General features: G+C 41.8%; 1 protein-coding gene across 1 annotated transcript in view; it reads right to left on the bottom strand.

Moving 5' to 3' along the window:
• LOC125698371 (protein FAM169B-like) overlaps positions 1-26,073 on the bottom strand; it is a 262,140-nt gene that overhangs the window by 112,424 nt on the left and 123,643 nt on the right. The window contains exon 15 of the mRNA XM_048956594.1: positions 22,953-23,071. The gene's annotated coding sequence lies outside the window, so the exon portion shown is untranslated. The remainder of the gene's footprint in view (positions 1-22,952; positions 23,072-26,073) is intronic.

Genomic DNA, 26,073 nt, shown 5'->3' with positions numbered 1-26,073 from the left:
ACGGTATCATATATTTCCAAGGCTTCATTTGAAGTTAGCAAAAACTACACATTCTCATAGATCTGCTGTGCCCTAAGAACTAAACTGCAACACCAAGAAGGAACTTGCTCCTCAACTTCCTTTTATGTTCTCAACAGCCCTTCCAGAACTAGAAGCTGACTTTTTGTATTGACCTTGCTACATTCCCTCTTTCAGCAGTGGACTGACAAACATGTATCTTAATCATGTTTTCGTGGCTGCTTTTACAGTTTAATGGCGTGTTATAGTTTAAATGGTCACCAATTGAATGGGCCTTGTTGGTTTATGAAATAGCTGTTAATATTAGATTGCACAGTTGGGAATATTACAGCGTGCACTTGAGCATTAAATATTAATTTGTCTGGTGAGAGCTGAGACTATCTGAAGTGTAAGAATTGAAATTTGGGCAGGGCTTCAGTATGTTGTTGCCAGTGGCTTAATGGTGTATGCAAGGTATGTGATAGGATGTGTCTTTGGAGCTCTGCAGCCTTCAGTTAAGGCCCTTAGTCTGCATTCTCCATTTTGTCCTAGTTCCTGACTACTGAAATAAGGACATACAGATTTTTGATGCACTTTCTGTTCCCCAGTTTAGGGTTTTTTCAGATGATCAAAAGCATTGCTTTCCATCCCTGCTCAAAGTGGGTTGTGCAATACATAGGCAAACAGCTTCTGCTACCACAAGAATCTTCATAATAAACTATGGGTCCCTTAGGATAGTCTGCTGTCAGTGTAAGCTTATCTTCAGTTTTCTTAATAGAAGAATTCACACAAGTTTGTGCCAGACTCTGTATCTGTATTTCTTTTCCTGGTTTTACCCATGCATTCATCTAGTACTGGATTATCTGAATGTTTATGGAAAATCCATAACCTAACTCAAGTGTCAGTGTCTTAGTTTCAGCTGGGAGGGAATTGTTTTCTTTGAAGTGTCTGGTATGATGCTATGCTTTGGATTCTCAGGGAAGAACAACATTGATAACGCACCAATGTTTATGGTTCTTGCTAAGCAGTATTATACAGAGTCAAGGTCGTTCTCAGCAAAGGACCCAGGGAGCTGGGAGAGAACAGAGAGATGACTTAAACTGGCCAAAGGGATATTCCATATCATATGACATCATGAGGAAGTAGAGATCCGATGGGAGCAGGATTAATTTGCAGCTCTTCCACTCACAAGGGGGACGGTGAGCAACTGCTTGTACATCACTTCTTATATACGTTCATATATACACACATTCATATTCATATATACACACATGCTATTGTAATTACTATCCTTTTCTGTACCTTAATAAATAGTTTTATCTCAACCAGCAAGTTATTTGTTTTGGTTTTTTTTTCCCCCTCCAATTCTCTCATCCATCCCACTGGGAAGCAGGAGAGTGAATGAATGCCTGTGTGGCACTGAGCCACCTGCTGGGTTAAAAACAACAGCCTGATAGACCGTGGAACACCTGAGACATCTCCCTTTTCCACATCAAAGTTCTGCCTGACTTGGAAAATTATTTGGCATGAATCTATTATTTCTTATTTAGTTTCTTTATTTGCTAAGCAGCTGCAACAGTACAGCCAGTGTTGGAGCCACAATCCTTCCAGAAGTTAGACAGTCTCTCCACTAGCCAAGAAATACCTTAGTGACTTCACACACAGTCCTACTGCCCTCCTGCAGACTATCAGCATGGCTGACATTACATGACCATACCAGTGCTCACTTGGAGAATCAGACCATATTATCCTGGAGATTTCAGAGGAGCATAATATTTCTCTGATCCGTACTACAATATATTTTAAAGCTTCATAATATTTTAGCCCACAAGTCATTCAACGCAGCTTGTTCAGGTGTGGCTAGAAAACTTTATGAAGCATGCTAGGTTGCTTTGCTGAAAAGCTGTCTGCAACACTGTGTGAACCAATACCATTAGTGAACTACTGGAATTTGCTGCCACAGGAAGCTGTGGAGGCAGACAGAGAGAGCAGATTTTAAAGGGATTAGAAAAACTCATGGTCAACAGGTCTACCAAAGGAACGTACCCTCTAACATTTTTAATCCAATGATTATGGATGCTGGAGGAGCATGAGTGGAAAGGGCTGCACAAGGTGACTAGAGTCACATACTCCTCCTAGACAACATCTTTTGGGGGCAGCCAAAGACAACCAGCCTGGATGAATGGGTGTTCTGACTCCAACTGTATTTCTTATATAAAGTCATTTATCTTTTCGTTTTTTTCATTCCTCCTCCCCACCTTCAGTTGAAGCAATGTTCAGGTAAGACATTCAGATCTGACTACCTGCTGGCATTACAGGGAGCCTTATGGTGAGTGATCCCAGCATGGCTGAAGATGGCTTAAAACTCAGAAATGTGACAGCATTAGTAACAACAGCACTGTCCACTCCATCCAGCTTCATGTCACTTCTGAGGTTTCTGACAGAGTTCAGGGCGCACACCGTATGCAAAGAACTCATACAACTGCTCTGATTTCTCTCTCCACCTGGTGAGTGAAAGTTCCTCTTAGAGGAGATCGCTCAAGGGGTGTTATTTCTCTATTTCCTGATTAGCATTTCCAGGAGCAATTTTGCTTTATAAAGAAGTCCAATGAATGGAGTTACTGATAAACCTGAAACTTGCTTCCCACGTTTTCAAAAGTGACTGACAATTTGAGTATCTCTGTTTGCAGCTGGCCAGATTAGGGTGCTTTTAAAGTGCACAGTTTTGGAGGTCAGAAGTCCAATGGAGGGGCAAACTTCTGTCCTCTTTTAGACAGCTCAAACTGTGCTGCCCACTCTCTGCAAGGAAAAGAACAAACAGCCTCTAAGAAGAATCTAAACCTCAGATTTTTTAGATGCAGCATAAGAAGAACTGGAATGGCAATTACAGTTGCGAAGAGGGGGAAAGACATCAACACTTGCCACCAGGTGAGCAGATATTTCAGTTCTGATGAAATGCATGGCTTTATCTCAAACACACCTTTAACATTTCTAGTGTATGTGTTTGGGTGGGGACAGGTGTAAAACAGCACAGTTCCTGTAAAAATGGAAGCAGACTTCAGAGCTCAATGGGAAACACATGGTGACACCAGATAAAAGAGACATGCAGAAAATAAAAAGAGCAAAAATTCTGCCACAGGGGAAAATCACAACTCAAATCTTCTGCTTTGGAGATGGCTCTGTTTGATTACAAGCACACGGCGAATGTGGCTGTTCTGATAATAATAATAATAAAAAAAAGTCCACACCATTCATATGAGAAAGTTCTTCCATTGGAGAGTAAAATCTCCTACTTTTATTTTTCCCTTCCACTTTTCCCTCCAGCTAAGCAGCTTTTGGGTACAACCAGCCTTGCATACGCAAGCCCTGCGCACAGGCTAATACCCAAACATACACCCTGATTCCTAAGCGCATATTCATTTGAACCACAGTGACAGCCTCATTTAGAAACAAATTAGGGGTTAACTAAGAAGTCCATGACGGAGGCAGAATCGAGTTTCCCTTTTCCCCTCACTGTCTGTTAGAATTAGAAAGTGTCTATGAGCAGTGTGTGTCAAGAATATGAACATGAGATGTCATTTCTCCTGCCTCTAATTGAAGCCAAGATAAATGAAGTGGAAAGGCGGCGTCCAATCCAATCAAAACATGAAAAAGGTATTTTGACATGTAAATTACAAACTTCCTGTGTATTTTGTCTCCCCAATTACACCCTCCCCTGTCATGTTTTTTTAAATTATATCTTAATCTCCCAGTCTCCTAATAATTATGTCATCATTCTTGGGCCTTGAACACTGTGTAATGGTATTTTATAGGATGTGCCATTCATTATTAACTAAACTCACTCTCTGTCCCCGGTGATGCTATTTCTCATGGTGTTCAAATATGCATTGTGTCAGTTCTTCCTTTGTAAATGTTAGGCCAGTTCCACTCACTGCTTCTTGATTAAATGGTATGGAGTAGGCGAGATACTTTCAGACAGTTTATTCTGCCCATCATTATTTTGCAGGGATGCGTGCTCCCCAGTAGTTTGTTTTTTTTTTAAGGAATGGGTGAATGGTTTCAAATGTAACCTCCCAGGCTGTTTGGATCACTGAAAGATCTACATGGCTTTCATGGTGTAATTGAGTGTGTTTTCTCTCCACCTCTTGAAAGGAGAGACAGTATTGGCTCAAATTAAAATGCACAGTAATGTACCATGAATAAGATCAATGCAGTATGTAACCACACCTACTTGAGAGTACTTCCATCGACTGCAACAGCCTTTACATCAGATCCAAAAGAATGACGTCAAGGATCAAATCCATCACATCTATATTCAGGGATTGTGAATATAGAATTTGAATATGAGCCAGCAGTGCGCTCTGGCAGCTCGAAAGGCAAATGGGATCCTGGGCTCCATCAGGAGAGGGGTGGCCAGCAGGGACAGGAAGGTGATTGTCCCTCTCTACACGGCTCTTGCGAGGCCCCATCTGGAGTACTGTGTCCAGGTGTGGAGCCCTCAGTACAAGAAAGACATAGAGATTTTGGAAAGGGTCCAGAGGAGGGCGACCAAGATGATCAAGGGGCTGGAGCACCTCCCCTATGAGGACAGGCTGAGGGAGTTGGGCTTGTTCAGCCTGGAGAAGAGAAGGCTGCGGGGTGACCTCATTGCAGCCTATCAATACCTGAAGGGAACCTACACCCAGGAGGGGAGTAAACTCTTCAAAAGGGCTGACAACAGCAGGACTAGGGGAAATGGTTTTAAGTTGAAGGAGGGAAGATTTAGGTTAGATGTTAGGGGGAAGTTCTTTACTAGGAGAGTGGTTAGGCCCTGGAACGGGCTGCCCAGGGAGGTTGTGGATGCCCCGTCCTTGGACGTGTTTAAGGCCAGGTTGGACGGGGTCCTGGGCAACCTGATCTGAATATGTATGTTGGTGGCCCTGCTAGGCAGGGGGGTTGGAACTGCATGATCCTTGGGGTCCCTTCCAACCCAGGTGATTCTGTGATTCTGTGAATGTTACATCTAAGGTAGTCTGCACAACCAAAATCAGCACTTCTACAGTGTCATTCATCTCACTTCTTTAAACCTGCATTTTAAGATTAATCACATTTTAGAAACGTGATTAATTTAAACAAAAATTTTCTTTCTGAAGACCAGAATTGGGGTCCTCATTGCTTGGCCAAGCTGTAGAAGACCACAAGAAGCAGCAGCCTGCCCCAAAGGATAAGATATACTGTCCCTGGTCTTAAGTATTACAGCAGACTGAGTTTCCACATTAAGGGAAAAACTATGACTACAGGGAGAAGGAGAGTTTAGGTAAATCTTCTTGATCTCATTAATGGAATCAGTTATATGTTACTGACTAACAGAACTGAAATAATAATTATTTAGGTTTCTGAGCAGAGTCTATTTACAATACCACCCAAAACATTAAAGATTCAAGAACAGTAGATAACTATACTTATACAATAACTAGGCTTATACAGTCAGAGATTGTATAAGCATGCCATACTCTTCTGTTCTAGTGATTATTAGTTTAAAAAAAAAAAAAAAAAAAAAAAGGGGGGGGGAGAAGAGGGTATCATCTATGATGCAAAAGCAAACAGTTCAATTTCACTCGTTCAGCGATGTAACTTAACTCCTGATTTTGAGAGCATGGAATGTGTTCTCCACAGGTGACTTGCACATAAACAACTGGGAAAATTACAAAGAATATGACTTGACTGTATCTAAAAGTGATCCTGAGTAACTTCTGTCCACACATAGAGTTTTATGCCCTCAGTCAGGCCTTCAGTGAGTCAGAGAAGTCTGTGAAATGCTTTCATCCCAGCCTTTCTGTTATTGAACACAGCATACATACAAGTTAATCCTGTTTTTCAGCATCCACCTGCATGACAGGAATTTTGCCCTGGGTTTGAACTGATCCTCATCTTTGTCTAAGCTCTGTATAAGTGAACAATGATCCTAGTATCAAAGATACAGAAGTTTGGCTTTGGATACACCTGGGCAATCCGAATTTATTACTGCAGGCAGCAAGTATTACAACAGAGGAGCTGTGCAAAACCCTCAGTGGCACTAGCTCAGAAGTGAAGGAAATGGAATCTCCTATTGAGTTTCAACACACTCTCTCCTTGCAAGAAGAGCCGTATTGCTGGAAGAGCTCTGGTCCACAGCTGGGCAAAACAAAAACCAGAAACCCTCCCTTCCTCAGCAAATAAGCTGCCAGAACTGGGTCCCACCTCATCAGGCTTCAGAACTGGGCCTCTCAAAACAGATGCCTCCTCCTTACACTGTTAAGGACAAAAAGTATGCTCTACAAAGGCTATCAGTCACTTCTGGACTTCTTTCCTCCTAAGGTGTTTTCTTCTATCATTGAATAAAATTTGACCCAAGGTGAGACTGCCGTTAACAGGGCAATCTCCTCTCTTTTCACACGTATTACAGAGGGTCTATATTTCTTCCTTTCCCTTCTCTATGCTCTCCTTCTTCATTGGTTTTCTTCCCTCTCACCTTTCTGCTGTAAAAGCCTGCACTTTTGATCACCTGTCTCCAAAGCACTCACACATTAACTTGCTAAATTAACCAGCAAGATGGATTTACATACCTAACTTCACACCTGCTGAGGAGATCTCACTGCTCTCAACGTGTTCTGTGCAGACAAACCTACAGATGCACTGAGTCTCAGAAGGCTCTTCCTAACCTCCCATCCCCTATTGGCAATGGGCTTTTTCTTATACTCACGACGGAGCCACTTCCTTGCTCATGCTCTGGTTCCTCCTGCATAAAGCCTGGCTTTCCTGCAGGTCTGCAAGCCCTCCTGTATCATCATAAAGCACCTTTCTCCTGCCTCTGCTCAAAGCTGAGCTCCTGTCCAGCACATCCAGAGCCCACACGCCTTTCAGGCAGTTCCCTGAAGAACTGCACATTCACCTCAATTCCATAAAAACATGGGAGTTGTTTTAGCCATTCCATCCTCTGATGCTTCCTCTACCTGAATGGGAAGAAAGGTTTATTGCATCTCCTTCCTCTGAGCTCCTGCAGGTAGGCCACCATGCTCTGTGCCACGCTGTGGATTCACAGCCCAGCTACAGAGAGATTCACCAGGCCATGTCTGTATCAGTCCCAGGTATGCACACGTACTTCTGTTCAGAAAAGAATAGCGAGGTTCCTGCCATGCTGCATTTAAACTGTTAGCACAAGATGCTCTGTTTTCCTTCAATTAGGCCTTCCATGGCTAGATATAAATGGGCACTTGGTCATGGTAGAACCAGTTTCATCTGAATTAACACCACCTATAATTAGAGGGGATTTTTCTTCAAATGTACTCTTCTTTCTGCACAGGCTTAATCTCTACTCATACAGCAAAGTTCATACAGGCAGAAACCTCATCCTCCTCTTGGAGTTCTTAAAGCATGACACACATCTTGTTCCAGATGGGGCTTTGGCTGGCCCCATCTCTTAGAAACATAAGAAACATAATATCTTCTCCTCCAAGCACACACATTGATACCAATTCACACTCAGCCAGAACAAGCTGGGCAAGCCTTTCACGCTTTTCTTTTCCATTAGCATAGCTTTTACCAGATTTTTTTTTTTTAAGGTAAAATATAAGACAATTGATTCAGAAAATGATTAACCTGACTGACACCAGAGCACTTGTTCAGAGGTGGCAGCCAAACTTCTCGCCTATGTCTTTGCCTTTAGATGGAAACACAAAGTTTCCTGAAACAGGTTTTCTTTTGACACAGAACAAATTCGCAGTATGAGCTGTATAATTACTATGTTGGCAATGCAGCCTGAGTGGCCCTGCAAAAGTACTGCAAGGGCTCCATCATTCTGAGAAAACTTCACGTGTCCTTCTCCCTTTCCACATGCTCCAAATGCATCTTCACTTCAAAACATTTTATCACGGGCAGCCTAAATTACTAAGCTAACTCAGTCACAGAGTTGAGTAGACTTGTTTTTAACTTCTATTTCTGCATGATATCAGCTATGCAAACTGTATGCTGCTAGGGAAGGACCTCCCCTGCCTCACTCCCTCCAGCTCTCCACAGCTCCTGCAATTCCATCATGCGCCTGGCAGCAAACCCTCAGCACAGCTCCCAGAAGGCAGAACGAGCAAGAGGAGAGCACAAGGCACAACTTAACAGAACAAACGCAACAAGAACTTGCACAAAGCTTTCCTCATCGAGCTTCTTCCTGTATTATCTATATACATAAACTGGCTATGTTGCAGGGATGTGTTCACCAGCACAACACAAAGAAACATCCCACCATAAACCAGCCTGTAACGGCACCCCTGGCTGCCAGGTTCCCCACAAAGACCCTTCCCCTCACTGGATATCCACCAAGATCCCCTCACATCCCTTTGACAACAACATCCCCAATCCTGAGCACTATGGGAGGGGCTCTACCTGGTCTGGACTTATAGACTTTACCATATATATTTTTAAAATTGCCATTTTAATACAGTGACAAATTCTCAACTCTCCACAGACAAGTCACTCTATCCTTGGCAGCAGCCAAGGGCACCAAGATGGATCTCAGACCTAAGGCAACCGCCCAAAGTACCCACAGAGTGCTGAGGAAATGGAATTTTTTTGCTCTCCTTTTCTGTGACCTCTGAACCCAGATGACACTTCAGCCAAAAACACATAACCTAGCATTAGACTGCAAAGGTGCATAATTGTGCAATAAAGCAACACAAGAACTCACACCTCATGCTTCTGATGATGGACCCTTCCTTACTGTGGATACACTGTCAGCAGTTCTTTTCTATTACTCATTCATACATTCACATTCTATCATTGATTTTAATTTATGGCTGCATTTATTAGCATGGACTTCTAAATAGATAGTGTTTCTAATATATTCTTAGCAGTGAAGAATTTGAAAGACAAAGAAAGAAAACACGCTGGTAAAGAAAAATAGCATTGTTCCTCAATGACTACAGGCCTGGTCAGAAAACGCTTGGAATCTGACTTTTTCCATTAATTATTTTCCTCACACCCAAATTTCATGAAGGAAAGCTGTCACTTGTCAACCCTTACCAAACACATAAAGTAAGGTTTGGATAAGAATCTACTTGTAACCATTTCTCTTCATCAGCAACACCCAACGAAAACATTGGCTGTCAGCATCTCCGCAAATGCTGCTTCTTTTCTTTTTTTTCTTTGGCTATCAAATCCTTGATTTTAATTCAAAAGCCCAGAATTCAACACGCAGAAATTCAGTACTGCACCGAAAAGTGGCATTTGTTGCTGCTGGGCCAGATCCTTTACTGATATAAATCAATACAGATCTCTTTAGCCTGAGTGCATTTGCATTGTGAATCCAGCCCCTGGGATCTTTGAGCTCGCATACAGGAAAATTCTGCTTTTAATTAAAAATAAAATAAAAGACTTAGCAAATATGGGCTTACTCAACTGGATAAGGCCTCTCTGCATCTTCATTCTGCTTTGTGTGTATTTTCATAGCTGCTAATTCATGCACAGCCCGCAGAACACATCCATTCCACCAGAAAAACACAGCATGGCCAAACCAAGAGCCAGAAGGGTCACAGCCTCATTTTGAAACATCCTCAAGATGATTTCAGTTTTGGCAGCATCCATCTCTTGGGAAGCTTGTCCCAGTTTCACCACACTCTTTGTTTTTGTGACAGGAAAGGAAATAACGTTTAAAACTCATTATTTGGATATGTACAAGCCAGAATTGAACTACAACTGTTTTGCTTGGCAATTTCCTTTGATTTTTATGTTAAACGATTCAAACCATCCTTAAAAGCAAAGCATATATGGAACAAAACAGTTGTTTTGGAGAGAAATAAAACATTTATTTTGACACAAAAGAGTCTGCTCTTTCCTTTTTCACTGTTTGATTTCCTAACTTTTATTTTATTTTGCTTCCAAAAAAACCCATATTTATTTTAATTTTTTGGACTGCCAGAAAACAAAAATAATCAATTATTCATGCTGCTGTAGATAAACCATGAATAAACCATGAATAAAAACATACATTAATTCACTATGCCATAAACCACCACTGTGAAAAGTAAAACATAACAGGAGTCTAAACTTATTTCTTGCCTCTCTTTGTTTTGTTTTTCACTAAGGATTCAAGTATAACAGCTCGGATCTTGGGACAACTTTACAGCAGCCACATTCCTTCCATGTTGTTATACTACCATCTACTGATAAAAGGATGCTACTTCTCTGGAATCTAATCTGCTGTCTTAGTCACCTTGGTGCAGCAAGCAATATTTCAACTCAATCAGAGCTCAAAAATGAGCATTAACTGCTACTTCAAGCGTTATCACCTGAATGCTCTTTTCTGCAATACGAACATATTCACAGAGTAATCAGCTGCACTCCAGAACCCTTGTGGAAAATAAATTATTGGGGGACTTCTATTTGTTATTTCCTTTGTTTCTTCCAAGGGAAATAATGATAAGGGATGGGAAACAATCATCAAAAGCCTTTTGCCTACTAGAAGGCAGGGATGGTCTCTGACTGAAGCAAGGAAACACTGAACTGCTGCTTTAAATAAGCTTAAGGATGCGTTACGTTTAAAAACAAAGCAGTAACAAATTTAGCCCCACAAGATGTTAATTGTTGCCCATCATTAGCAGCAGGAAAGGCAGTAGCTTGGCTTTTTGCAGTGTTCCCACACTCCTCTAGGGGGTTCTCAGCACTTCCAGAGCTGTCTGTGGTCAGCATTCAGGGGGAAAAAAAAAGGACTCACGTGGAATTACAATTCTGTCTGAATAAACAGCAGAGAATAAAGAGAGAAGCCGAGAACTCTCTGCAAGGTCTCTGGATGAGCCAATTTTAAGTGCCAGTTAATTTATATCCTCTGCCCTTCTCAGATACATCCAAAATAGAAAGAGTGGCAGGCATCTTTTATTTTAATCAGTGTGCTACAGTGATTTGGGGCTAATTAGATGTTAGTAATTAAGACAAGATTGCTCTGATGGATGTTTTTACAGGTTGCATTGTTGATTCAAGAAAGAAGACCATTCACCTTTAACTATTGTCAGTCACACTACTTTAGCTGGGAAGAATTAAATGTCAATTCTATCTTGCTTCATCACTGCTCTTTAATCAATGTCGATGCATCACTTCTCCCTATCATTCCTTCATCAAACACTGACCTGGAAATCTGACACTGAGCTTTCCAACACCAGCTCAGCTAATTAATAATTTCATCATTCCATCTTCCATCTTTTAAAGAAAAGTAAGAAGAGTGCCAAAGAGATTCCCTGCTTTCATATGGAAAAGCATCAGCAGGGGGTTAATAATAATTATTAAAATGACTGACAGCTTGGGTTACGCTGAGATTTGGCCCAGCCCTGAAGTCACAGAAAAGTAAAGCTAAGAGAAGTCAAGCCTTGAATTTTTGTAGTGAATAAATGGGGTTTTAGGAAAGAAAACACCTTCTCACCCTCAAACTACAGGAACAAGCTAAGGTTGCCTTGTATCCTGGAAAGGTACTGATATCTCCTTTGTATCTAACTCTTTCAGCATGGTGACCAGATCTCTGTTACAGCACCAGGTGTTAACAATCAGCAGAAGGAGCACTGAGAGCCTTTCCAAAGCAGACAACAACAGTGTAGACCACCACCAAGGAACTAAAAGCAGGGATAAGCTATGTCATAATGAGCTCATTGGATTTTTCTACAAATGAACAAAAGCAGAGAAGACTTCAATACTCCAAATTCTGGGAGTCTTATGCATACATTGTGATTCCAGTATTCTGGAGACTGTAAAGCACCAATCCCAAAAATGGTGGCCTGAGCACAGTAATGAGAAACATCACATAGAGATAACCTGCACATGGCAGCACATAAACCAGAAAAATAAGTAAAAGCAATGAAAAGCTTGGACAGGACTGTGTCACCGCTCCCCTGTCTTCAGCAGACTTTTATTGGGGAAGCAGGAGAGGGAAGCATGGTTTAAATATTACAAAAATTGATGTTTATGAAAAAAACTCACTACCCTTCAACCAAGTCCATGGGGATCTCATGAGGCCAGAGACCACAAAAGTGATTGCTGGAAAACTTTGCTGGTACAGAATCAATTAGCTGTGGCTTGTCAGAAGTGGGCATAGATTTGTCAATACTGAGCAAGAGCGATAAGCAGGATGGATATGGACTGTGAAGGCTCTTCAATACAGAGACAGTCAGGACTAGCAGAGAGGACTTGAGAGGTAGAAGGGGGTCAATGGATGTGGAATCCAGCAGAACAGCAAAACTGGGCAAGACATTTTTTCATCCATGTCTCCAGAAGAAAACCAGTTGGCGCCCTTCCTGAACGTTAGCAGGAGGAATAACTGAGGCACGGATTTGGCTGATATCAGCATTTCCTCACTTAACAGCAAATGGTATCCACAGGCTCGATTTGGTTGGTGTTACAGCCAGAAAGATTAATGTGGTGGAAGGGCAATACAGGAGGGTAACAGCAAAGGGACCAGCGCAGATGGAACAGTGTTACAAAGAAAATGAAAGGTGCTCACCCGCCTCTGAAGACCTCGGCTTGCAGGAAGACTCCACACAGGAGGGATTTCCAACCAGAGATCCTTCCCCAGTGGCAGTCAGCCCTTCAGTGAGGTCTAAGAGAGGTGCAGCCAGGCTCCACCCCTTCTGGTCACATCAGTGAATTGCCTTCACCTGTGCTCCCAGCACCCACTGGGTTCTTTCCCCAGGTGCTCAATCAGTGGCTCAGGCTGTGACTCTGCAGCTCCCATACAGTTTGTCTATCTGCTCAGAGTTGGCACAAAAGCACAAGCACTGAGCACAAACATTGCATATATAATTTCACCAATACAACCATATCTAAAAGCTTCAAGCAGACTCTGAAGGCTTTCACAGGATCACAACTTGAGAAAGTTGTGTTTTCTTTTTTCATGTGAGTAAAGAATCAGATCTCCAAGTGTATTTTAAGGACCAGACTTCCAGGGGAAGAAGAAAAAAAAACAAGCAAGCTGCACTCTTTATGTCCTTTTTCAAGGCCAGCAGTTTCTTTGACTTTCTTTTTAAGGGGAAAAAAATTGCTATTGAGGAAACCATGCTACGTGGAATGCCCATCATCCATCACGAAAGCCTCCCAGATCAGGTCTGTGCAGCAGCTCCATGCTGACCTAGCCCTCCAACTCTGCTTCAAGCAGAACTCCAGGCAATTCTAGCTCTGGAGGCCCTCAGTTCCCAAAACCAATTCCTAATCACAGCACAGCATGGCAGACCACCTCTCAGCTCTATTAAAAATTCATCAAATTACAATACACCTGCAGGGCAGATCAAATTCCCCCAGTTTTGAATCTTTTAATATTTTTCAGTGCATGAAGGGGACACTTCACAGATAAAATGCTGAATAAACTGAAAGTGTAAATTCAAGTCTTTGCTCAGCCACAGTCACCTTCTGAGACTGTTGGTAAACTGCTTAATCTCTCAATATTTCAGCCTCTCATCTGGAAAATGAGGGTTCCTTAACTTATAGATTTTGTGAAGATCAATTCTCTAGTATCTGTGAAAAGCTGCACTAGAGATCTACAAAGGGACTTTGGTAATACTATTTGTGTCTTCAGTACCACCTTATGGATTGCATTTTTCCTGGAGCACAGTGACCTTGGTTCTGCAGACTGTGTAAACATGTACTTAAAGTTTAGCTTATTTTTAAATGGCTCACAGAATCAGGGCCAATACATCCATCACAGATATATCCAAGCACACAGCTGACGAAATAAATATCTTCTTAGTGTTCATATTACCATCCTGCGTTTTGGGGCCATCTCATAAAGGCGCTTATGTGCAACAATGCCTAAGCAAAATGGGTTGATTTAAGAGGGCTGAGGGAACACTTAGCTGAGAATTTCCTGGCTTCAGTTAGTTGTAGTCAGAGCGTTAAGATTATATTTCAGTGTCAGTATATTGCTTTTATTTGCTTTATTAAATTTGCTTTAACTTGCATTGACATTTTCTTTCCCTTGTTACTCAATCTCTCAGCTGTAAAGATTCCATTTGCTGAATTGTTTTGCCATTTGGATTTAAAAAGAAAAAGTTAATGCAACAGGAATTCCTAGGGTCTTTTTCACCAAGTAAAATCAAGCCCCACATGCTGCTTCTGGACTTTCAACCCCAACCCGGACAGACTAGTCAGCTTTTGATTATTTGATTAAAGGCAGCTGCAGCACCAGTACACACACCTTGATCTTTTAGGAGACCAGCAGTTACTGCAGCTGGGCACCACTGACTGCAACCACAGTTGATTTTAAATTGGCCACTGCCATCTTGAAGAAAGAGCTGTTTTAGTGCTAGCAACTACAGTGCTGCTCCTGAACACACCTATGGACAAGGTCACATAGTACCCAGTTTCCCAAAGATAACAAGGTTGCAGCACATGAGCATTGTGCCTGACAGTACTATTTGTTGGCAAGGTGGTAACATGATGGGTTTCACAACTGGAAGCTGACATGGATAAAAATCAGTGCATATTTAGTCATGAACTCATGTGTAGTGGTATGTCTCTGCACGACAGAGCTGTCAGAGAATTTGGTTCTGAGAAAACATTACTTAAAGTTTTTCAGAGACAAAAGCAGTTGAAATTTCACATTTGATTGTAAATAAATGTCCAAAGAAAGAGAAAATATCCAGATCAAACAGAACTTTACATCAAAGATGCAACCATTCTGAAGAACCAGAACTTCATATAAATAAGCTAAATTGGCACACTGACTTTAAGCACACTTCTGAGACATCACACAGGACTTTGCAGAGTCCCAGGAAATTTGTCCTGCAATATAGGAGGGAGCATAACACACAGCTATAGTGAAAAGTGCTGTGCTTTCCATCAGGGTCCATGCAGGACACACCTGGGGTACATTCCTCAGCTTCAGACTGGGCATAGATGGGATCTGATAAAGAGCAGAGAGGAGCAAAAGCATAGGGCATGAAATGCTGCAGTGCCTCTGGGATGTGCCCTCTCACTCGAGCAATGATCCCAAACGGCCTTTTTATTTTGAAGCAGAACCTCACTGTATCTGTGAATAACGAAATGCTGATGCAAACAAAAATGTTCTCAGCACAATGGTCAATCTCTCTGCCAACAGGGGCTGCTGGGCTCCCAGAGAACTGGTGACCCTCTGCACTACCAACACCAAAGTGTAACCCAGAGACAGGGCTGTCACTGCTTTCAGGTCTTTGCAGATGTTGAGTAAATTGGACCTGTAGCTTTGCTCCCAACATGCAGAGTTTACATAACTTACTTTACTAGTTGCATGGCTCAGCTGCTGCTCCTCAGCTCAATTCAGCCCTCAGGTGATAAACCCTATGGTAATCTGAGAGTGGAACGGGATATAATTAAAACCCGGACAGGATTTCTAACAACTGCTACAGAATCAACATCATGAGCAGGCACTAGTGCTGCGGCACACCAGCTTCATGAGTGCTCCATCAGCCTCTTACACCACAATGCAAATGTTTGATGGGCTCCAGACACAGTGTTTCACTGTAGCATTGCCTGGGCTAGTGTCTAGATGAGCAAAATGCATTACTAACTTCGGCTCTTTGCTCTCTGAATGCTGAGTGCCACAAGTAGGGGTGCTTTATGTCTCTCAGCTGTCTTTCTCAGCTCTAGAAACTGGTGCATTTTTAAAAACAAAAACCACAGCTCTAGCTCCAAATATTGCAGCAGCAAACTTCCTAGGGCTGGCAGTGTTTTTCTCAGACCTGAGGCTGCGAGCAGCTGCCTACGTGGCATCTGCGCAGAACCTGCACAGACAGAACAGCTCCTTCTGGCCTGCAGCAGAAGGCACTTAGGTCTGCACTGCCTTGAGGACAGTTTCGCATCCAACCTCTCTAAGAGTACAGTTGGTTCATAAAATGCTTTTCAGTAGCAGGGCCTGCCAAGAGGAATTGCTGGTCTCTTCATGTCACGGTAAAAAGCGCGGAAGACAGCAGTACCTCTGGAAAAGGATTCATGCTATGATACATAGCAATAAATACCTACAAATGCTGCAGGAGATCAAGCTTATTAGGAGGGCAAAACTGCCAACATGCCTGTTAGGCTGTTGCAGCGTTAGGCCATTCCCAGTAGCCTGTAGCTACCAGATAAGATGCAGTGTAGATCGGAGCACCCAGCACTGTACTGCAGACATTCAGTTCAGACTAAGCCTACAGCCTCCCATTTGGTCTACACAGTGCAAGTGCAACATGCCATTTTTTCTATACTAATAAACCTGTAAGGGCAGAAAAGGCTGCAGGAAAAATGAGAACTATCAGAGCAGAACAGCCCCTGAGTTTTTGTTTATTGCAGACTAATTAAAACAAAAAGTATACCGTAGCTGAACCTGTAGTAATAGGTAACCAGATGTGTTGTTCCTTGACCATACCATATAGCAGCATGTATATAAAGGTTATAACTTTATTTTTCAAAGCAGAGTGCCAAAGCAAAGCATTTCCCTGCACTTTTATAGTAAACACAGTACCTGAAGGAACTTTAGCTACCAAAACTAGAGCAAGAAATTGCTAAGCTTAATGCACATACACTCAATCCAGGAATGAAAGCTTCAGCATTCAGCAATGCTGCAGAGCATACTCTAAGGTAATGACTATTAATAGAGATCCTCCTTTTAGAGACCATTTTCCTACTTGATTTGTATAAAATATTCTGAATAATGAAAATGGTGCCAAAACACCAGTGGAATATTCTTCTGTTGTTGTCGTTCTCAGCCCCACCCACAAACAAAATCTCAGCATTTACAGCAATAATAAATTATTATGGTGTGAGTGATTTACCTGATCATTGAAAGGACCAGAAACAAAAGGACAGCACTAAAAAAAAGTCCTGGACTCAAATCCAATAATACCTACAGACTCCTAAGACCCCATGGAAATCACTGTTCATTACACACTCCTGGGAGGATGTTGGTTATGTCTGAAACAACCCAAGATCCACACATTATTAATTTCATCCCACTGTCAATCACTTTCCAATCCATCCAACTCATATTTTCCATCCTGATCTTCACTATCTCTTCTGAGGATTAAATTTTCAGGTGTCCAGCACTGACTGAACTCTCTTTCCATTAAAGCCATCCTGGACACCATCAATGGGAGCCACACTGAAAGCTCTCAGGACTGTGGTGGGCTCATCTCTGGTGTGCAGGGCTGCTGCTGGCCCCAGAAGGCAGCACAGCTGGCTGGAAGGTACAATAGCAAGGCTGTGGGCAACTGAATGACTCCAGCACTTGAAATACAAGGTGTTGTGGGTCTGTCGTGTGTAGCACAGGCACATGCAAAGAGATCCTACAAATAACTTTATTTTGGCTTGGTGGCTTACTCAAGCAAAATAAATAAACCAAACATACACACAGGCTTGGCTTAGAAACAGATCACAAACCCACAATGATGTCTTGCACACAAAAACTGTTCTGACTGTTGTGTCCTGGCCAGAATGTCTGTAGACAATCTGTAGACTGAAATACAGGCTCTTCTTTCTGAACCACAATTAACACTTTTATAATATTACCTCAGAGTTTGCCCAGGCCATCAGATGAACCTGACTAGCAGGAGAAGATGCTTTTAACCTGTGGGCTGCCAGACAGCTGGGTACCTCCTTGGCCACATACATTTGGCTGTCAGGTTGAAAGAAAGGCAGCAGATTCAGGGTTAAGCACTATTCCTGTCATGATTGCCCTGAACTTGCCCAGTTAAATTGCAACAGCATGGGTCTCCATAATTATCTAATTGTTAGTGTTGTGCCTTTACGTAATTTATGATGTAGCATTAAAGCCTGACCCCTGGTTTGAGATGAAGTGCAGTACTGCTGACATCCAAGCTCAAATTAGTAGGTAAGTAAGCACCCAATTAACGATTATGCCACTGAGCTTTCATTTCAATCTGACCACACTGCTACACTAATCAGTTTTCTAAGCCTTTCACCTTCCCCATAACTAATAAGCATTTCTCCTGCTTTTTCATGTCTGCAAAAGCCTTGTTATCCTCATAAAAAGCACTCCAAGATTGCTGCTTCCAGTAATTCCTGCATTAAGCCAGTGGCCCAGTGGCACATTACCAGCTCTCTAGCCACCTGATCAGTAAAACCCAAGGCACATAGCACAGGCAAGCTGCCACTTTCCAGCAGGGAAGAGCAGGGACAAAAAGCCCCCACAGCACAGTGGAGTTGCTTTAGATTCAAACTGGTGCAATTCGGATGAGAATTTGGTCCCGCCAGGAATCACAGTTTCACAGGAGTTTAAGGGCATAGGACACAGGGACTGAATGTCAAAATGTATTTTGTAGATGACCAAATTCTGTCACATTAACAAAACAGCGACAAGTGCTGGAACATCAAGGATCTAGAGTTTTAATCTAAGATTCATTAATCACCCTTCATCTGTCACGTGCTAGGGGCATGCATGGAAGGACTTTGCCATGTGTAGACACTGTATCACAGCCTGCATCACCAATAGGAACGTCAAGTCCCCTGAAAATCTTGTTGCAGAGTTGAAGACCTGTTCATCTCCAAATGAGATTTCTGATGCTCCATAGATGTGACGATGCAAGTCAGTGTTGGACTACAAGCCTCAACTTCATTGCAATTCTGCCCACTCCATCCTCTCAAACCGCAGTTTTCCAGAGTTCCTCTGAACTCAACAGCTTCTTCCATCTTCACAGGATTTGCAGCTTTTTCTAAGCAACCATCTAATACAATCTAATCTCAACAACACAAGTTACAGCTTTGAGAAATAGATGGTTTTTCAAAGGAAGAAAGCTTCACAGTTGAGCACTACCACTGGGCCAGACAAGCACTGCAAAGCTGTGATTAAAATGTGGAAGTGTGCACCAAAACACAATTCCAGAGGAAGAAACCAGCATGTTTTGGATGGAATCACGTGCAGTTAAAGGCACTACGCATAAACAGGTGCAGTAAGGAGTGTCAGGAGAAAGGGAAAAAAATAATACGTAATTAGCGTCAGGCTTAAGATCTGAATAACACATGAGGGAATGCAAAATAAAATCTTACCCACACACACAAAAAAAAAAGTAGGAAAAAGCTATGAGAAATGTTTAGAAATGTTTAGAAAAGCTGACAGAGTCATATAGCTATAGAGACTAATTTCCTGTTTCACTGTGGAGACAGTCCTGATCAGCTGGACTTAATATAGCCTCCATGGCAGCTGGGTCAAATAGTGGCCTAAGCACTAGAAAATTGCCTGCCGTGAGGAAGAGTTTAATGCACAGTAAGCTGTGCAGTAAGTAAACATGTTTAGCATGCTCAAAAATAGATATCACTCTGAAGAGTTCTATGACACATCTAGATAGGCGCAGCCCGAGCTCTTGCAAATTGGCTGACTCAGGGTAACCCATTCATGAGACCCACTTCTAGAGCCTTACAAGCAATTTCCTACACGACAACAAAAATGTTCTAATCAAGGAACAAAATGCCACCACTTCCTTACAATTCCACATATACATGGCAAGGCTTTCAAAAAAAGCAGCACCAATTTAGAAGGCATCACAGCAGACACTCTTTGGCTGATAACGTCCCAAAGCCACGTCACTGTTCCCAATAACTTCTAAAAGCTGATACCTTTTTCTGGGTCTCACTCACATGTAGCATGGTCCTGAACTCTCCAACCCTTTTCCTGTTAGCAGCTGTATCCACCAACTTACACTAATGTCCATGTGCTTTTTCAGTGGCACTAATGAGCACCCCGGTGGATTGCCCACTGGACTGCCCACTCATTCTTACAAATTACCATAGATTTAAAGAAAAAAAGAAAAAAGAAAAAAAAAAAAACTATTAAGGAGTCTATAAGGACATAAGCCCGGGTTTTACAGACACCCTTGCCCTGGCTGAGTCAACAAGAAAGCGCTCTACCTGACTAATTGGGAGTCACTCTGCCTTCTGACATCCATGCCTTCAGCTCTTATTCTGAGCTACTCGGAGAGTTGGGAATGTATTAAATTATTGATGAAGATAGGAAACTTATCTCTGAAATGCCTTTGGCAAACTCTTAATATTCTGGGATTTGGCATTGCAAAAGACAATGCCTCTCTCTCACTCCTGCTGTTGATGTCTCTCACCCATTTACTCACACTATAAAATTACAGTTTCTTATTAAGTCCATACAGTACAAAGAGGCAAATGGAGTTGTGCTGTATAGCTCTGAAAGCTTCTAGGTAATCCATCTTTGGCACCAGAGCCTGTAAACCCCTCCATCTGCAGAATTTTCATTGATGACAGGAGCCCTCAGAGAAGCCAACCTAAAGCAGTCAGTTGTCATAAATATACTGGATAATTATCTTAATTATTTATAATAGTAACAGCAAGCAAGCCAGCACTGAACACACGGGTCCTGCCCTAGACAACTCACATTTTAATCAGATGTGAACACAGTGTGCAAGACAGAGAATGGGGATGATATACAGGCTGCCAGGTGAGTTTATTGTTATTTTGGGAAAGGGTTCATCAGTAAAGGAGTATTAGCATTTTTAGACCCTTTGACACGAGAATGTTAAGCCTAACCACCAAGCATCACGTGACTTTTTTTTTCTGTATATTTAAAGACAATATATTCAAACACAACAAAGCCCTATGGAAATTTTCTAATTATCTTCTCTCAACTCACAGCGTACTGCTTTGGCTCAAGTTGTGTTAACTGTATCTTAAAAGTTAGCAACACTGAGTGAAATCTCTTTTGGTGCCATGAAAGGGTTTAGGAGAAAGTTCCCATATCCAGAACGGTTAGCAGACCACTCATTTTCACTTTATTTTGGTAGCTCAGGAGAGCATTCTTCATGAATGACATTGAGGTTGATATATAAATATTAATTACAGCACCCCTTTTGAAAAAGCACCAGCTACGCTTGTCATTATCAACAAGATAAGAAAGCAGCCTGTAAATATTAATGGACAATGCTTCACCCCATCTTTGAGGAAGGGAAAACAAAAAGCTTAAAGGGAAGTGCTAGAACCTGTTTGCAGTCAGATGGCAACTGGTGGGTGCTCCAGGAATGGGACTGAGCTCTCCCAAGTCCCACACCTGTACTCCTGTTGCCCAACATGGTTTTTGTCATTCAGTGAAGCTTGTTCAGGTATTACATGTAAATAGAGTCCTCCAGATCTGCATAAAGATGTCATTGGATTGGCACTGTCTGTGTAAATACATCCACAGACATATACATGCACCAAAGTCTTCCCTTCCCTATAAAAAGCCTTCTATGCAGATTAGGGCATCTGACCACACTGGGAGCAGTGGAAGAGGTTGAATGTCTTTAACCTATGGATTTTGCAAGTGCTGACTGCCAAAAATGTGTTTTTTAAGCCAGTTGGGGTACCAGTCATTCGTTAATCAACCATGTTTTATTATCCATTAGTGTACATTAAGTTTTAAAGAAAAAGATTTAGAGCAGAGATCCCATTCTTCTTGCTTTATCTAATTTTCTGTTCCCAGAGGAAGGGAATAGGGATAGAATTACTGCAAAAGGGTCTGTCTGTACAGACAGATCTAGCTTTCTTTCTGTCCTCAACAGCTGGGCTATTATTAGAACTGGCAGAATAATTCATAATGAATAATTTGACACCTCTTTTTCTACACTTACAAGTTACCCACAGTTATTTGTTACTCCAAATTATTAACTGTAGACTTCCTGCCAATAATTCCCTAAGGAGTATTACTGATACAGTATCTTCCTCGTCCCATCCCGGCCCCACTCCCCCCCCAGTCAGGAAAACTTTTCATTAATTAAAGTCAGAGCAGGAAGCATTAATTACCCTTTGTTTAAAGGTAATTATTTTGTTTATTGTTATATTTGTATATTGTATATTGTTATATTTGTATATTTGTATATTGTTATTATTATGTTTAATTACCTTGTTTAAAGGTAATAACTCATCATCTATAATCACTCCCCAGACATAGATGCTAGTGTGACGACCCAAACTACCGCAGAGTTTGAATTCAGCTTTGGATGCAGATGAAAACTCACCAAGAACATGACAAAGAACTGTTCCAGTCTCTGGATCATGTCCTTACAAAAACGAGCTTCTGCTGGATTACGGACTTTTCAAGACTGCCTGCATCCATAAGAGATCACTTCTATCTTGTCTAAAAGATTCAGACAGGAGTCAGAGTCTTTAAGCCACTGAGTGTGATCATTGCACTGTGTAAGCTCTATTTTGAAAGGTTAAGTGGGACTTAAACACTGAATAGATCCCGTTTTGGTGCCCAGAACAGAGACAAATATAGACCTTTGTACATTTGGTAACATGAAGTGTACATTCCTTTTTGTGGCCAGTTAGCTTTCATTTGAAATGATGTGGGTCAGACAGAGCTCCAGGGACACATCTCTGTTAAGCCACCAGGTAAATCAATACGCAATGAGAAGAGAGCCCATGAACAGATCCTTCGAGCCTCCCACCTTGCTTCTCCTCAGTAGAAATACAAACACACTTCTCTTTTCTCTAAAGGACAGAGCACCACTCCAGTACCATACTGGATGTCCAGATGAAAAATAACCAGCTGAGATAATTTCTACCTACAGGAGGTGCAATGCAATTGAAAGCTCAGGACAGCTTCAGGTGCCTCTGGCTTTAATACACTGAAAGCACTCACAGAACACCCCAACAAACTTGCCAACCAAAGACAAATACCAACATACGTAGAAGGACTGTTGGGTGTAAAAACAGTCAGCCACGCAATACAGTACAAATGCAATAACCAAATGCCCAGACTGGAGACTTGAAAACCATGGGACCTTAGGTAAGCCTCTGAGAATTCCTTTCCTGGCCATATGAAGGCACTTAGTTATTTAAAGTTCAACAGGTGAGTTTAAGCAACCTGCTTAACATAAAACATAAGGCTAAAAAACACAAATAAGATAAACATATTGGCATTCTGGCACTTTATGCTAAATAATTCCTACATAAGGTACTGTAGAAAAGAAACATATGGTTAAGTAGAACATATAAGAACCAACCTCAAATGTATATGTCCAGCATTAGCCTTCTTGTGAAGAGTCACAAGACAGGATTACAACTGTAGTTTATCCCCATCTTCACCGATTTCCCATGGTGATTTCAATTTAACTTGATTTTTCTGTGAAACAAATGAGAAACACTTGCAAAAACACATCTAAGAAAAAAGTTAGGTTGCTATCTCTGCTCCAACACAACTGTACCCACGTAGTCTTATTACATTTTGACACACTAACTGAATTTGATGCATTATTAGACAAAAACTGTCAGGACTGAAGCCTCCCTTCCCAAGGTGGGCACAAGTCGTGGTCCAAACTGTCTGCAGAGGAGTTGTCATACTCCAGCCATCAGTGCATCAATTTTCTCCTGCATTGTTTGGAGTACTGTCCCTTACTGAGCACCATATGCATGTCTGATAGCTGCCATTAAAAATCATCACTGCACACACCAGTACCTCAAATACAGTCAGTGGAAAATAAACTCAGAATCCCAGCATGGTAACTGCTGGCAAATGAAGGCTTTCAGCATTATACTCAGCCAAAGTACACAGCTACTTTACTTTTGGCTACTGCTGCATCCTTTCTGAGACACCTAAACCTACGTGCAAAGTGACAGCATTGCTGCAGTTACATCTTTAATCACAGCAGTGGCTAAAAGCCAAAAGTAAGCTAAACATATTGGCATTCTGGCACCTTATGCTGAATAATTCGTACGTAAAGTGCCGCAGAAAAGAAACATATGTTCTTGGTCCATAGTGACTTTACTATAAAATATTTAAGAATTAGTCCTGGATGTATATATTCAATAATAACTCACTGGTGCGTTGTGAGGAAGCCTCTGTACCTGCATAGACTCATCCGGTGTGCTGGTACAGCATGTACACGTGTGCTCCTTTATAGCACCCAACCTAACTTGTTCTGTTTCACATTTCTATTTAAGGCCTTGAATCCAGTCTCATCACATAACAGAGTTCAGCATCAGGCCCGGCATATCTGGAAACCCACCCGGACACATGCACGCACAGAAAAAGCCTTTTGGCATATCTATGAAGAATAGGCCTTCCAAAAAAACATCCTGTAAACAGATGAGCCCTCAAATTAGTAGAGAAAGCATGACGACTTCAGCAGAGGTGGCTGATGAAGAGACACACACATATACACCTCTGCCACCAATCGTGCTGCTAGGGCATTCATCAAATTAAGTACCAAGAGGAACAACACCTCTGATATCTCTTCATTTGGGGCTCCAGCAAATGAGGCACTAGATTAGGCCTGACAGAGGCCTAATGCAGCTTGAGCTTTTCCTGGTGTAATTAATTGGAACTTCGCCAACTTGACAAATTGGAATGATGAATCTATCTTGTATGAATAGAAAAAAAAAAATGCATAATCAGTCAAAGATTTAGTTAAGACAGCTTCTCTCTGACTCCCTGCCATAGCTAAATCCATTAAGGCGAGGAAACATCACTTTAAGAAAAGGCACTGCTCTCCGTATGTTCAATTTATAACTTTTTGTTCTTGAATTTAATGGAGCAGTCAACCTGGACAGATTTGACTTCGGAGGGGTGAGGAAGGGGGAGGTGGGAAAGGTTGTTTTATTTTTAGCATTCTAATCTTCCACGCGCCTGGATAGCCTGGGAAAGAAAATAGTCACTTCAGTCTGAATGTGCTTTCATGGGTTTATAATTTAAATCTTTGGTGTTGCATGAGGGAATCTAACAAGAGCACCCTGTGTGCTTTGCCACCAAGATGATTCAATGATAAAACTTGCTTGTCAAGTTTTTCCCCTACTAACTTGTTTAATTGCAGTAACATTTAGGCTTTGCAGGATGTGATAGATTGACTGTTCTGCCAGCACTGCTTTTTCCTCTCTAATTACCACCTAGCTGTAAAGGCCCTTTCCTGACACACTTAATGGAGAGGCAGATAAAACAGGTTTGCTTACTTTTAAAATATATTTCTTTCATTAGCAGTTATTTTCCATATATTTAATTTAAACCATGTGCTTTCCTTCCCTCTCATTTGTTCAGCCATAAAGATCTGAATTTTGAAAAATCAGTTAAGCAGCTAATGTCCCTATTTGTACTGAATGTTTAGAGAAACTTTACATTTCCTCTTCAAGGCCACGGGTTTCAAAATAAGTTATTTACACGCTACGGAAGAAATGCTTCTTGGTTAAGTGAGAGCTGACAACGACAGTTTTCATTTCAAACAATCCAGAATTCCTCATTGCCTCACACATGCTAGAGTGCTAGGCAAATGTTTAGCTGACATAATGCAAATGATTGGCCATAGATTTATTTGACAAACAGTTGAGCAGACAGCCCTACACTGCACTCACTTGTACCCTGCGCAACCCTGCTGGAGCCAGGAGGATTTTGCTGGCATAGACACGAGCAGAACTAGACCCAAACACTGCAGTTCACACACAGAGCCACTCACTTCTGGCCACTAGCCAGCACAACAGCCACATTTAAATAAGCCACCTGCTGAGTAGGGAGTTTAAAGAGCTAAGTGGTCGGGAGGGCTTCAGCTGGAAAGGGTACTGAACTTATGCAATAAGGCATGAAGTGAAAGGATTTCAGAGACAAGGAGTACTGGAGGCCACACTACGGACCTGACCTCTGGTTCTAGGGCAGTACAGAGCAGTGCTCAGGACCCTTCCCTGTCTTGCCTATGCTACCACATAGGGTAGAAGCTCTATCCAGAGCCCACCATTAAATGCATGGAATGAACCATACGCAGCAGCTGCTTGAATTTCTTTTCGTTTATATATCTAACAGTGCTACAGAACAGCAACGCTTATGGGGAACGCGTTATTTCCCTCTGTTTAAATATCACTACGATGATGTTATTCAGAAGAACTTGATTAACAGCATGAGGGGCAGAAATCCTTTCCCATTGTGCAATCCCTTTCTTCCCAAGCACTATCCTGCCAGTAGGCTTTGTCTGAAGCACCTCACGATCCTTTTCCCTCGGTTAATGATCCATTAACAAAGTCATCCTCAAGCATCTAGATGCTGAAATGAGACTCCACACTTTCTGCTGCTGTTTATGTGCAAGAAAATAACAACTGTGTTATTACCAATCTGGTGACCAAAAGTTCCCCAAAGAGAGAGACTGA

Source organism: Lagopus muta, chromosome 10 (genome assembly GCF_023343835.1).
Source record: "Lagopus muta isolate bLagMut1 chromosome 10, bLagMut1 primary, whole genome shotgun sequence".
Classification (NCBI taxonomy): domain Eukaryota; kingdom Metazoa; phylum Chordata; class Aves; order Galliformes; family Phasianidae; genus Lagopus; species Lagopus muta.
Note: the sequence above shows the minus strand (reverse complement) of the source record. Positions and strands in the feature narration are given on the sequence as shown.